The 14,659-nt window shown below is 42.1% G+C and overlaps 3 non-coding genes and 1 pseudogene across 3 annotated transcripts; 1 reads left to right on the top strand and 3 right to left on the bottom strand.

Annotated features, from left to right (window-relative positions):
- Window positions 1-315: 315 nt before the first annotated feature.
- Window positions 316-387, bottom strand: trnae-uuc (transfer RNA glutamic acid (anticodon UUC)). The gene has a single exon. It is a non-coding gene; the product is annotated as a tRNA-Glu (tRNA).
- A 645-nt stretch (window positions 388-1,032) lies between these two features.
- On the top strand, window positions 1,033-1,248 carry LOC116682507 (small nucleolar RNA U3). The gene has a single exon (XR_004330439.1). It is a non-coding gene; the product is annotated as a small nucleolar RNA U3 (small nucleolar RNA).
- Window positions 1,249-3,219: 1,971 nt separating this feature from the next.
- Window positions 3,220-3,291, bottom strand: trnae-cuc (transfer RNA glutamic acid (anticodon CUC)). Its single transcript has one exon. It is a non-coding gene; the product is annotated as a tRNA-Glu (tRNA).
- A 4,465-nt stretch (window positions 3,292-7,756) lies between these two features.
- LOC116682504 (olfactory receptor 56A4-like) lies at window positions 7,757-8,737 on the bottom strand (annotated as a pseudogene).
- Between the last annotated feature and the right edge of the window lie 5,922 nt (window positions 8,738-14,659).

Below are 14,659 nucleotides of genomic sequence, written 5' to 3' on the forward strand. Positions count from 1 at the left end.
TGGGATAGATATGCCAAGAACAGGGCACATAAATACATACAGGGCAAGAACAGGGCACATAAATACATACATCACTTGTTGATTAAACACTGCAAGAAGTGCGGTTTAACAGTCAGGATTCAGGTTTTCACCTATTCTCCACCACCATGTCTAGTTAAAGTTTTACAATGTTTGATCACTGAGACATATATTATGTCTATTGATTATCATTGCATGAGTTAGGTTTGGGGATATGCCTATCAGAGCATAGGGTTAACACAGCTCTCATTTAGATCTTACAGGTCTTGCTGCAGACTTTCATCGGCTTGATACCAATTCCCATACCGGGAGTTGAACCCGGGCCACCTGGGTGAAAACCAGGAATCCTAACCGCTAGACCATATAGGACTGGCATGTTAATATCAGTGATTTCATGAATCAATTCATAGTCTGGCTGGAAACAGGCCTTCTCTTGAACATGAAGAAGCTTCTTAAAAAAGTTTCATCTTGAAGCTTTTGAGTGATCTTTAGGTTTTTATCTGCTTTAACTATTACCGGACAGCGGGGGCACGGAGCAGAGCAGAGCGGCCGTTAGGAGGAATCCTCCTCTGAGTTCAACTCCATTTGGAACCTGTAAGCTCACTTTAAACTAGATGTGGAAAGTTGATATGTTGATCTTTTTCATCTGTGCTGTGGCTTAAAAACAGGTTCCACTGAGATTTAAACTCAGGTCGCTGGATTCAGAGTCCAGAGTGCTAACCATTACACCACAGAACCTTTCAAAGTGTTGCTACTTATTCTGAAAATGGAAATAATGCAGCAGGAATTAAAAGACAATAAAGTGAATGTTTAACTTAACAAGTGTCTACCAACTCTGCACTTTACCCATGTCCTGCTTTACTCAACAATTGAGAAGGATTTGAGCTAATTTGTATAGCACAGTGTTGTGGGTTGTAGTGACCTCCTTGTGTTATAGCTTCTGTCCCTCTGAACCCTGAGTGACAATCACTCTGCAGTGAATGAGATGCAGTTCCCCCCCCCCCCAGTCTAACCAAGACTATACTTTCAGGGATCATTTCTAGAGTTTCTGACTTGAGGAATGTGTTTCTAAAGTGTTTGGTCTCGCTGACCGCGATGATGAGTCGTGATATTCCTTTCTGAGCGTGAAGCTGACAGAGAGTAATGATTCACTTCATATGCTCTCTGTCATTGATGAGCGTTCTTTGCTTCTTTATGGAGTATTGAGGAAGGGAATATGATCAGAGTGGTAGTAGCAGATATGTGGTAAATTAGTCTGAAAAACATAATAAAATGTCTTAAGCAATTTAATTAACTAAAGTTATTGCCAATCTTGAAATATTTGTCTTGTCCATGGTGGACAATGTTACTTGAAAGAGGTTAGGGTTACCTCAGTGATCTCCACCAGGGAAATTGATGACAATCCCCCATCATCCTCCACCTACCACAGAGGACATGTCAACTGGATTTAGGAGTTCCTCAAAGTGCTCCTTCCACCGCCCTATTACCTCCTCAGTTGAGGTCAACAACGGCCCATCCTTATTGTACACAGCTTTGATGATTTCTTGCTTCCCTCTCCTGAGGTGGTGAACGGTTTTCCAAAAGCACCTTGGTGCCGACCGAAAGTCCTTCTCCTTGTCTTCTCTGAAAGTCTCCCTTGCTTCACCTCTGTCACGGCAGAGGCTACAGTCCTTTAGGCCCGTCGGTACCTTGCCACTGCCTCCTGAGTCCGCTGGGATAACATATCCCGGAAAGACTGCTTCTTCAGTCGGATGGCTTCCCTGACCACTGGTGTCCACCAGGCTGTTTGTGGGTTACCGCCCCTTGATGCACCTAAGACCCTAAGACCACAGCTCGCCGCCACAGCTTAAGCAATGGAAACTTTGAACATTGTCCACTCAGGTTCAATGCCCCCAGCCTCCACAGGGATGCACGAAAAGCTCCGCCGGAGGTGCGAGTTGAAAGTCTGTCAAACAGGGGGCTTCCTCCAGACGTTCCCAATTTACCCGTACCACCCGTTTGGGCTTACCAGGTCTGTCCAGAATCCTTCCCCATCCCCTGACCCAACTCACCACCAGATGGTGATCAGTTGACAGCTACGCCCCTCTCTTCACCGGAGTGTCCAAAATACGGCCTCAGATTAGATGAAACAATTATGAAATCGATCATTGATCTTCGGCCTAGGGTGCTCTGATACCACGTACACTTGTGAGCACCCTATGTTTAAACATGGTGTTTGTTATGAACAGTCCATGACTAGCACAGAAGTCCAACAACAGACAACCACTCTGGTTCAGATCAGGGAGGCCGTTCCTCCTAATCACGCCTCTTCAAGTATCTCCATCATTGCCCATGTGTGCGTTGAAGTCCCCCAGCAGAACTATGGAGTCCCCTACTGGAGCCCCATACAGGACTCCATTCAAGGTCTCCAAGAAGGCAGAATACTCCGAACTCTTGTTTGTTGCATATGCACAAACAGTCAGAGTTTTCCAGTCCAATAATGTGGAAAAAATAATGTTCCTTAATAAAAATTGATGAGTGGTCCCTGTACCACATACAAACCCGGCCATAGTTACACAAGCACACCCAACTTGTGCCAAATTTCCCCAGCACATCCTCTGTTTCCCCAAGCACTCTTTACCTAATACCCAATTATACAATACAAAAATCCATCAATCTTTATTTAAAAAGAATGCTATCCCATTGTAAGTACACATGAGTCTAAAGCCTCCTGTCCACTATCTTGTCGGGATCATTTGGATGCAGCCTTGGCCCTTCACCAGGCGAGGTCGCGGTTTCTGAAGCTTCTAGTTATGAACCCATTTTCAAACCAATTCCTCTAAGTGGTTCAGTGCTTCACCAAAGCTTCATCTGCCCTTCACTATGAGCACCTAGTTTCTTGACTTTGTAATGCCTTATGTCTACTGTAAAAATGTAAATTGAGTTGAGCCATAATTCATTTTTATTTATACCTTTTCTTTTCCCACTGTGACATGTCAAAATGTCAAATGGTGCATTGTTTGAAAGCCCATCTCTACACATCCATGTTCCATTCCACAGGTGGTTTCACCCCTGCTAGTTGTCCCTTAAATTTACAGTTTATTTTTGTAATTTATTTTATTGGTGTTTTTCTGTATTTAAAGAATACAGAAAAAATCTATAAAGTTAACAGGAAAATGTAAAGTTACAGATTCTTTTTTACAGTGTGTCAAGTCCTGACCATTCCCTGACCGGGAATTGAACCCGGGCCGCGGCGGTGAGAACGCCGAATCCTAGCCACTAGACCATCAGGGAGTCACATCTATCAACTTTATCTTTGTAGATGTGAGTTTCCTTTTCACTTACTGGAATGACTCATGTTGTTTTAGGCGAGGAATGGCGCCTGGCTAGAGCTTCAGAAGGCAGGACATGACAGATTACACATCTGTCACATAGTCAGTTTGTATTCCTAAATACCAAGTCTCTTGCTGTTCCTTGACTAGTTGGCCACCCCTGCTCTGCATCGCTCCAGGTAAGTAGAAAAAAATTCTCTTATGCACCTTTGCATTGCGCTAAAATGTCAAAATTTGGACCTGAATCCAACAATAACTTTACTCAACACTCACATACATTGGTTTCAGGTAAAAAAATCAGGGGTCAGGGGTTTAGTTACTGTTTGAATAAAGGAAAAGAATTGTTTTATTGAATTGAGATAGAGGCAGATGAAGTGTTTATGACCCATCAATGATGACAAAAGGATACAGCCGCTGTCGGGGGTCTGATTTAAAGGAAATGGTACTCTTTAAAAGTGTTGGGGTTCTAGCGTTAAACTAATGAGAAAGAATCTGACAAATCTAAATCAACCAAAACCAGGAACTTACTCTTTCAAATGTTATACCTGTATCTATCAAGTCCTGACCATTCTCTGACCGGGAATTGAACCCGGGCCGCGGCGGTGAGAGCGCCGAAACCTAGCCACTAGACCATCAAGGAGTCACATCTATTAAAATTATCTTTGTAGATGTGATTTTCCTTTGTGTGTAATTTGGCATCTTTCTCATCTTTTCTCTCATTTCCTCTTTTTTACTCCTTTTTCCTTTTCCTTTCCCTCTTTTTCCTTCTTCCCTCCCTCTTCCCCTTTGTCCTCATCATCCCCCCCCTTACAGGCTATTGTTCCCCAGCTTTGGTGCAGTGGATAATGCGTCTGACTATGGCTCAGAAGCTTCTAGGTTCAACTCCTGGCTATGTCGTATTGTCTTTAGTGACTAAATCCCTTATTCGTCATTTCCAACTTTTCCCCCAGTACATTCTCTACAAAGAAAATGTACATCTATAAAGACCCAAATGATGAGTACTTATTGTTTCAACATGTGTGTAAATTTATCTAAGCCTCTAAGTGTCAGTCAACTACAGCAATAATCAAGCTCTTGCTGTTGTTTTTCTGTTTTTGCTTGCTAATCATCTTTCCTTGAAAAAAAAAAGTGTCCCTGAAGGACAGAATCAGCAGTGCTAGATAAACCATCCATGAAATGTTCATATGTTAGTCAACAATCAGGGAAAACAGGAAAATACCAGTACAGTTGATATTCAGAGTTCCCACTATGCTTTCACAACAACAAGGCCCTACTGGTACCAAGGGGCCGTGATCGTATAGTGGTTAGTACTCTGCGTTGTGGCTGCAGCAACCCCGGTCCGAATCCGGGTCACGGCAGCTTTGTAAAGCCAGTTCTCTGTTATGCCTCCAAATTACTCAATCCTCTGCTTCATTTAACACTGACAGAAACTGGACAGCTTAGGATAAAGGTCCTGCAAGAGGCCCCACATTTTGGACTACAACAAAGATTTGACTGGCTTTCTGTACACTTGCCAACAAAGATCACCACTGTTTGCATAGAATGGTGTGAGAAGCCAGGTACTCCCAATGCTCTCTGAACTGGATTCTGATGTTTTAAAGTGTTGTTGTTTGTCTCCCTGTGATGTGTTTTGGTTGGACTGATTTTTACACTTGTTATTATGTATTTGACATTAACCCTGTTTAGCACTTTGGTCAACTGTTGTTGTGTTAAATGTGTTATTGAAATAAAATTGACATTGACAATGACATTGAACGTAGGGCTAGTGGGACAATGGGTAACGCGTCTGACTACAGATCACAAGATGTTAGGGTTGACTCCTGGATAGTTTGTTCTGTTCTTTAGCTATTAAATTACTTGATCCTCATTTCCAAGTTTACTCCTGTACATTGTCTATCACAGTAAATTAAATACATAGTAAAAAGCCAAATGATGCGTAAATAGGTTTTCAACATGTGCTAAAACCGCTCTAAATCCTTCAATTTAACTCAAGCACAGCTATCATGAAGCTTTCTCTGTTTTTGTTTTTTTAGAATCAGCAGTACTAGATAACTATCCCTGGAATTGTCAGTTGTTACTCATCAATTAGGGGAACCTAGAAAATAGCAGCATATTTGTGGATCTGATTTCCGACTATGCTATCACAACAACGCGGCGATTTTAATACCAAATGGTTGTGATCTTATAGTGCTTGGTACTCTGTGTTGCGGTGGCTGCAGCAACCTCGGTAGGAATCTAGGTTACGGCACCTGTGAGAAGCTACTTTTCTGTTGTTTCTTTGAATTACTACATCTTCTGCTTTACTTTACATTGATAGAAACTGGACAGCTTAGCCTTAAAGTCCCGCAAGAGTCCCCAAATTTTGGACTGTAACAAACGTTTAACTGGCCTTCTATACCCTTGCCAACAAAGATCACCACTGTTTGCATACAATGTTGTAAGAACGTAGCTATTGCTAAAACTGAACGTAGGGCTAGTGGCGCAATGGATAACTTCCTGGTCTTCCATAACACCTCAGCAGGGCCACAGGCTGATAGCATCCATGCCACGCCGCATTGAGGCAGTAACTCAAGCAAAAGGGGCCCAAACAAAGTACTGAGTATATATGCATGATTACACTTTTCAGAGGGCTGACATTTCTGTATTTAAAAACCTTTTTTTTTAAATTTCATGTAATATGCTAATTTTCTGAGATTTTGAATTTGGGGTTTTCATAAGCCAAAATCATCAAAGTGATATCAAATAAAGGCTTGAAATATCTCACTTTGCATGTAATGAGTCTATATAATATATTAGTTTCACCTTTTAAGTTGAATTACTGAAATGAATGAACTTTTGCATCATATGCTAATTGTTTGAGTTTCACCTGCACATATGAATTATCGTGCTTTACTTTTTGTAGCTATATGTACGAATGGTTGATGAGAACGGCCTGTTTAGTTTGAACCTGCCGGGCCATCTCAGTGTCTCGACGGCTGCCTCAGTAGTTTTTATTCTGTTCCATCAGCCCCTCACTTCCTCCGGGCCTGTGCAGATCTATAGAACTTTCTAGACATGCCACCAGATACCCCCAGATATCCTGGATTCATGTTAAGGCTTTAATTTTTGAAAGAACTTTAAAATTATTCTGTATATTCTGGTATATTACGCTCCAGCTGCACTACAACCCTAACCCTATTACCCGCTAAATCATCAGATTCTTTTTATGAACAGTTGAGACTAATCCACACCCACAATGTGAGTTTAAAAAGCCCCCCTTAAAATGGATGTAAGAGCCTTATGTTGTGAGGATAACTTACAAAGTGAATAAATTAAAACTCTGTTTTGATTTCAATAAGTTATTTTTAAACTTAAACGTATACTTAACTTTAAACAAAACTAAATGCATTATATTTGGAAATCATACTACAAATACAGATGTTAAATTAGTAATTGATAATAAAACAATCAAAAGAGTCTAGGAAGTTACATTTCTGGGGGTTGAACTTGAATCCAAACTGTTTTGGAAGCCCCTTATTAAATATCTGTGCATGAAGATGGCCAGCAGTACTAGTATATTGAAAACAACTACAACTACATATTGACCCAAAATATATTACATACTCTGTACTGCACACTTTTTACCATATTTGTTATATTGTGTGGGAGTTTGGGGAAATACTCTACCTAGAAAAGTAACTTACAAAATATTTGCACATTGCAAAAAAGAGCAATCAAGATAATAAATCACATACATGAGCATACTAATCATCTGTTTTTAATTCACATTTGTTGATATTTATGGACATCGTTTACATTCAAAACTGCACAATTTATGTTTAAAGTTAAAGAAAATAATTGATCATGTAACATACGCCCAATGTTGAAGGAAAGAGCCGGGGGAAATCATCTAAGAGGACATTGTGAACTACTGTTAAAAGCACGTGTGTTTCAGTTTGTGGGGTGAGATTATGGGATGGACTGAACAATGACATCAAAAAGAGCCATAATACCATTTAGTTGAAAAAAGGATTATAAAAATCATTACTGGACCAATACTTTAAAAAAAAATCGAAACATAGGAATGGAAATGTAATGCAAAAGTATTGTTGTATAAGTATTCGCATATCTTTTTACTTTGCTATAAGATGATTTTGTGACATAGGTGTCATTTCAAATTGCTTCCACCTGCTCCTTCTCAAACCAATCCTTATATTTATATATATATAATCAGTTTTTATTGTAATTGTTAAATATTAATTGTCTTTTTATTCAGTGGTTTTAATTCTTTGTTTTCACTGTTGTCTTGCAACACTGTTGTTTGTTCGAGATAAATAAATTAAATGAAACAAGTTAACTGGACAAATACATTTCCCGTATTAGAGCCGTATTAGAAGCATATTTTGTAGCTTTGCAATATATGGTTTGCTATATGTGCATTTTAAGTTTTAGATTTTTTTAGCAGGAATCTTCTTAAAAAATCTAACAATCCCTCCTTTGATTTGAGGCAGACTCAGGCCGTAAACTAGAGGGTTATTAATGGGGGGGACCATCAAATACTGTAAAGATAAAACAACTGTGATGATAGGATTAAATTTATCAGCCTCAAATCGAGTCAATAACAGCTCACAGAAGACAGAGAGAGAATAGGTGGTGAATGTGATGATGTGAGGCAGGCAGGTCTGGAACGCCTTTCCTCTGAAATCAGACGAGCTTCTCCTGCAAACCAGCAGAATACGGAGATAGGTGTACAGGACAAAGAACAGGGGGGTTAGGATGGTTGTGACTAAAAGAAACTGACCTGCTATGTTGTTCAGAGTTGTGTCTACACAGGAGAGCTGAACCACAGGCAAGTTGGAACAGAACAGCCTATTCACTTTATTGCCACACAGCGGTAATCGGACAGTAAGATAGAGCATGAAACCCACAACACATACAGGGTAGAGCACGGAAAAAATCACAAGCTGTGTTACCATCTTAAATGTCATTTTACTGTGATAGTGTAAAGGCTGGCAAATAGCAACAAATCTATCATAGGCCATGATGCTGAGGAAAGTCATCTCACATGATAAATAGTTGTTAATAACATATATCTGAAAGAAACATAATGGACGTGAGATTAAATGAGTGTCAGACAGAATGTCCATCAGAAACCTGGGAAGAAGCCGGCTGAGCCGTACAGAGAGTTAAAAGACAGACAGCTGATAAAATATACATGGGCTGATGCAGAGACTTCTCCAGACAGACTGTCAGAATAATGGCAACGTTAGCAGAGACAATAGTCATGTAGAGCAACAGACACAGACTGAAGTACAGATACCTGAGGGGCCCAAAGTCTGCAAACAGAGTGAACCGAAAATACAAAGGATTCAGGCTGTTGTTGCTCATCATGTCTGCACAACAGCAGAGCTGGAAGAAGAGACGTGAGAACAGATGGAGATACAGTAAATGAGATTAGAATTTTAACAGCAAGAAGTCCTATTTCAACACTAGATTTAACACTATCTGCATTTATGTAGTTGCATAAAGTGCACATTTCTAACAATTGTGATAGTTCAGAAAGACAAAACATGGACATGGGAGAAAAAGGTCAGTGTCACATGAACTAAATGCACAAGCAACCTCACATTTTTTGTTGAACAATATTAGAGTTGAATGACTGAAAAAGAGATGTCTCCAGGTTAACAAGTCTCATACATGACAGATGTTCAAAAGGTTCTTTTCCACAAGTGATATATTTGCAATTACATTCAACCTTTGGGAAAAGCTTTTAGCGTAGTGAAGTTCTCCACTTTTGTGTCTTATAACAGCTGATATGATCAGCTGAAACAATATACTGTATATAGTGTTCATATGTGTCCTGTGGTCTGTCCAGCAGGTAAAAGACATTCAGAAAACAGTCTTTGCATCAGTGTATGTGAACATTTAGAATAATACACAGCACCCTCCCCTGACTACAGCAGACTGAGGCAGCAGCTGAAGCTTTATCCTGTTTTGCTGTCACACTGAGAGCAGCAACCTGTACACACAGGGTCCAAAGGGAGGGACGGTGTGTCACACACTGATTACGCATTTTTTTGTTATGTTGCATCAGTATACCCAAGCCCAGGCTTCCAAGGCCAGAGCTATACTATGTGTCACTCCAACCCACGGTGCAATAAGGACAACAAGTATGATATAAAAAAATATTGAAGATAAACATATTGACATTTGAAATACGAAAATAAGACTTCCTCAATGTTCTGTTTGATGTTGTTGTTTTGTTGTTGAATGTTCTGAATGTTCAGATTCAAGAGTTCTTGGGGTCTTCACAGACACCTTCAACCAGGACGAAGAAAAGCGGGCAGAAGGAAGATGATCCAACCGCAGCGTGATTGCTGCTGAGGATGCTTAACATTACCCTGATGTAAATGACATCAGACCAGAGGATCGCACAGCGAGGCATCAGTGCTCAAGGAGTCATCTGATAGGGGCCCATGCAAGAACTTTACTATTATGTTGTAGTAAAACATTACAATGGACATGTGTTTACAGAACTTTGAAAAAATGGCTCACCAAGTCGCAGGTTCACACAACCATGTGTTAGTTAAAGATTTAATGAACATTAAGAATGTGCAGATGAACAATATGGACGTGCAGATAGATAAATTGATGTGGATGTCGTCTGATGGCTGGTCTGGGAGGATGTATGGGTGGAGGAGACTCAGAGGAGGGGGGTTCCCTCTCAGACGCACTTTTCGCCGGAATAGTTTACAGACCCCCAAAAGCGTCAGAGTGTGTAGAAATGAGTTGTGCGTGGGCTTGACTGAGATCGTTGAGATTGTTGGGAATGTTGGGATGTAAGATCGGTATGCCTGGGATGACCAGCGACTTGGGAACTGAATGGTTTGGTTGGAGATGCCTGATATGCCGGCTGTGGATGCTGCACCAATGCGGAAAGAGTGGCGGGAATAATGTTTGGGTGATATGGCTGAAATGCAGAGAATTCTGTTCAGATGTTTTTGAAACTAGAATCAAGTGGCCATTTTGGAATACTGAAAAGTGGGTGTTGTGGAGATGCCTTGGCAGCATACCTGGAGCCGATGTATTTGATTAGTGGCCCGTAGGGGTTGATGTAGGAGCTGAGGTGCAAGGCATAAGTTAGGAAGGAAACTTCTAAATGTGAATATGAGAGAGTTTGAGGTGTGGATGGTGATGTCTGATAAACTGGGGATGACGTCGGTGCAAATTCTGAACACCTCAAAAGCTGAAAAAGCGTTGGATGGAATGAGCATGGATGATGGTGGAGGGGGGGAAGGGAGTAAGGACAGACCAGCTGGAAAGAAGAGGAAGGCTGAGGACCTTCAATCACCATATTAGGTAGGTCCCTTTGAGCTGCTGGAAGTGGCACTGGAATTGCAGTGCGGCCATCTTGGAAAGGGAGGGAGCAGAAGCCGATTGGCCAGGAACAGCTGAAGGAAAGGTAGAAGGAAGGGATGAAGGTTGTATCTGCATAGGGGGACCCGGAAGTGCTGGAGGCCAGGTGGTCGTTGCTGTTGGGGGTAGCGATGGAGGCTGACGAAGCGGGCTGAGTGACTGGAGCAGCTGAGGCTAGGCCGAAGGAAGGGTAGAAGAAGGGATAAAGGGATGTATGCACACAGGGTTTTGTGAAGCCTGCGAACATGGGGGTGAAAAGACAGAGATCGCCTGAGACATGACAGACAGAGGGAGCAGGCACATGGGGAAACACGACCTGACCCCCGCCAGTTGGAGCTGGTGATGCGTGCTGTGGCTGTCCAGGCATCGTGACGTCAGGCGTGATGCCACTGGCCGTGGCCAATGCTTGCGGAAGACCCAGAAGTGCTGATGGCCCGGTGGTTGTTGCCGCTGGGGGTAGCGATGGAGGTTGACGAAGCGGGCCGAGTGACTGGAGCCGCCGAGGCCAGAGAGAAGTTGTCAACACGTGAGCAAAAACATTTGGGTGTTGGGGAAGGGAGGGGGGAGGGATGGGGGAGGGAGGAATGAGGGTAAGGACAGACCAGTTGGAAGAAGAATGCTTATGAACGACGGGTATGATGTCTAAGCTTCTGCTGTGCCCTGCCACGTCCTGCTGGGCCTTGTAATGCCGAACAGTGCCCTGCTACGCCATGAACTACTATAAAGAACTGCTACAAACTACTAGCCTGGGTCTGTCCCAGGTTTCTGCCTAAAAGGAAGTTTTTCCTCACCACTGTCGTGTTATGGGTAGGTTGGACCCGAACACAGAAACAACACAAGCACAAGACAAAAGGTAAAGAAGAGGTTTTAATCCAACATAAAAACACAGACGAGAAGCAGGTGGTGGTGGTGGTGGTGGATGATGGTCACACGGAGCGGGTCTGAGGAAACGGCAAACACAGACGACGGACACTGAGATAGGAACAAACAAACTAGTCAGAAGCAAGGTTTAGAGATTAACGTGTACTAATGACTGGCCTAGTTACCACGTAGGGGGTAGTACAAACTGGCGCCGAAGAGGTGGTCGGCCCGGGTATATATGTGGGAGCTGGATTGACGAGGATGAGTTGCAGCTGTGTGCAAAGCGGATGGCAGAGTCTGGACACGCCTCTGGACCAGGTTCCTCAATGGAGTCCTCTAGTGCAGTGATTCCCAAAGTGGGGGTCGGGACCCACAAGGGGGTCGCGAGCCATAGAGGGGGGGTCGCAAGTTGATTTCCAGAAATAAAAGAAAAATTTAAAAACAATTAGAAATAGCATATGTTAACCATGATTTTAACACAAGACAAAACTGTTGTGTTATTTTGTGTGTTATTTTGTGTTGTCAATATGCTCGTGTTTGGATACGCCTATAGTGCGTGCACGGTTGCGCGCAATGTTTATATACGTTTATAGTGGGGGGGTCGCGAGTCACTTGCACCGTTACTTTGGGGGTCATGGGCTGAAAGTTTTGGGAACCCCTGCTCTAGTGGATGACAGTAATACAGACAGACACAAAGGGAAAAAAGGAAGACAGACATAGACAGCAGCGGGCCCATGACATGTCGCTCTGTTGCTTGCTCTGGTGGAAACTACTAGAACTGTTGGGTCCTTGTCAATTCTGGAGTGTGGTCTAGACCTACTCTGTCTGTAAAGTGTCTCGAGATAACTCTTGTTATGAATTTATACTATAAATAAAATTGAATGGAAATGTATTAAGTGTATCAGAAGCCTTTTTTCGGTGAGTGCCGAGCGTCACTGCACAGCCTCCAACTAAGCTTGAAGACGTAGATCTGACGTGAGCAACCTGTCATTAAAGTTATAAGTCTTCTGGTAGCTGTCCCTAGTGTTCCTAGTTAATTAAATTTAATTTACATATAGTATAAAGTCATAACAAGTTATCTTGACAGAGTAGGTCTAGACTACTCTAATTTACAAGGACTCAATAATTCTAGAGCAGGCAGCGTGACAGTTGCAAGGAAAGAACTCGGGCTGGATGGAAACTGTATACCTTTAGAGTCTCAGAGCTGTGTTGTGCCAAAAATAGGTTGATATGAAAAGGAAAGAATTGTGAAAATGTATCATAAATTGGGAGAAATACAGGAGAGGTTTCACCACAGGAGGAAACCAGCAGAGGGCAATGAAAAACAGCAGTCTCCCGGGGAAAATGGGGGGGGGGGGGATTGGTGGAGTGCAGAAGTAGATGAAGTAGTCTGTAAAAATATTAGAGTTTTGCTACTAGCTCTGGACCTCTCGATATATCATCATACAAGTGTTTATTTGACATGACAAGTGTGTTTTTTCTTATTATTTTAAAATAAATATGAAATAAAATGACCATTTACTTAATTTGCCTGTTTAGTGAACCCCGTCACACACAAGGTCCCGTGAGATTTCTGCCTCTCTATGAACGATGTTTTGCAGCCCATTAGTGGCTCCTAAAGGCGGTGTACTGATCCCCTCTGGACAGGAAGTTTGTTCACACCTGTACGGGTTAGTCAGATGATGACATCTCGACCAATGAGGTGTCACTGCAATCAAAGGTGTGAAGACAGCATGAAAAAAATCAACATCTGATGCAATCATTACTGAACAGTGATGTTTTTAGTTGATATTGTGTCTGCCATAAGTACAATAATTTAATCAATCGGAATGTTTTAGATCTTTAATAATGAAAGGGATCCAATTACCATGTGTGATGTCAGAAAGGTTGCTGTCAGTCCCAAATCCACAGAGAATTATCTCCCGACTCTGCAGATCCTCTCAGCTTCACAAAGGGTTTTTAACTCACTGATTTTTGTGTTTTTAAGGCCCAACACCTTACTATTTTCAATCTCTACCTTTCTTTAGAACTCTTTAAATACTCGCTGTACCAAAGTGTGGTGCTGCTCAGCACAAAGACACAGTTAGAGACAAGCTGGTGAACATGGATGATTTAGCAGGTAAATAGGGTTAGGGTTGTAGTGCAGCCGGAGCGTACCAGAATGTACGGAATAGCGGCCAAAGCTATTTTGATGGGAGACAAGCAGAAAGTAAGGTCATGTTGTAACATGTGCAGAATGTGGCTTGGCATTGTTTTGCTGAACTAAGCAGCGACGTCCATGAAAAAGACATTGCTTGGATGGCAGCACATTTGCTCCAAAGTTACTCCAAAACTTCATGCACCTTTCAGCATTAATGGTGCCTTCACAGATGTGCAAGTTACCCATGCCATGGGCAATAACTCACCCAGTACAATCACAGATGCTGGCTTTTGAACTTTGCGCTGATAACAATATGGATGGTCCTTTATGTCTTTGGCCCGGAGGACGTGATGTCCATGATTTCCAAAAACAATTGAAAATGTGGACTCGTCAGACCACAGCGCACTTTTCCACTTTGCATGGTAGAGTTTTACTTTTCACTTTTAGATGTAGCAATGAACTGTGTTAACTGACAATGGATTTCCAAAGTGTTCCTGAGCCACGTGGTAATAATGTCCTTTACGTAATGATGCTGGTTTTTAATGCAGTGCCGTCTGAGGGATGTCATGGGCATTCAATGTTGGTTTTCAGTCTTGCCAGCTTACGTGCAGAGATTTCTGAATTATGGACTGGGAACAAAAAAGTTTTTTTGAAAGTTCTTTCAAAAATGAAAGCCTTAACATGAATCCAGGGTATCTGGGTGTATCTGGTGTCATGTCTAGAAAGTTCCATAGATGTGCACAGGCCCGGGGGAAGTGAGGGGCTGATGGAACAGAATAAAAACTACTGAGGCAGCCGTCGAGACACGGAGATGGAACGCCAGGTTCAAACTACAGGGGGGCTCGAAAGTTTGGGCACCCGAGGTAAAAATTTGTATTAATGTGCATAAATAAGCCAAGAAAAGATGGAAAAAAGACTAGACATTCGTATAATT

This window comes from Etheostoma spectabile, unplaced genomic scaffold, assembly GCF_008692095.1.
Source record: "Etheostoma spectabile isolate EspeVRDwgs_2016 unplaced genomic scaffold, UIUC_Espe_1.0 scaffold00018805, whole genome shotgun sequence".
Lineage (NCBI taxonomy): Eukaryota > Metazoa > Chordata > Actinopteri > Perciformes > Percidae > Etheostoma > Etheostoma spectabile.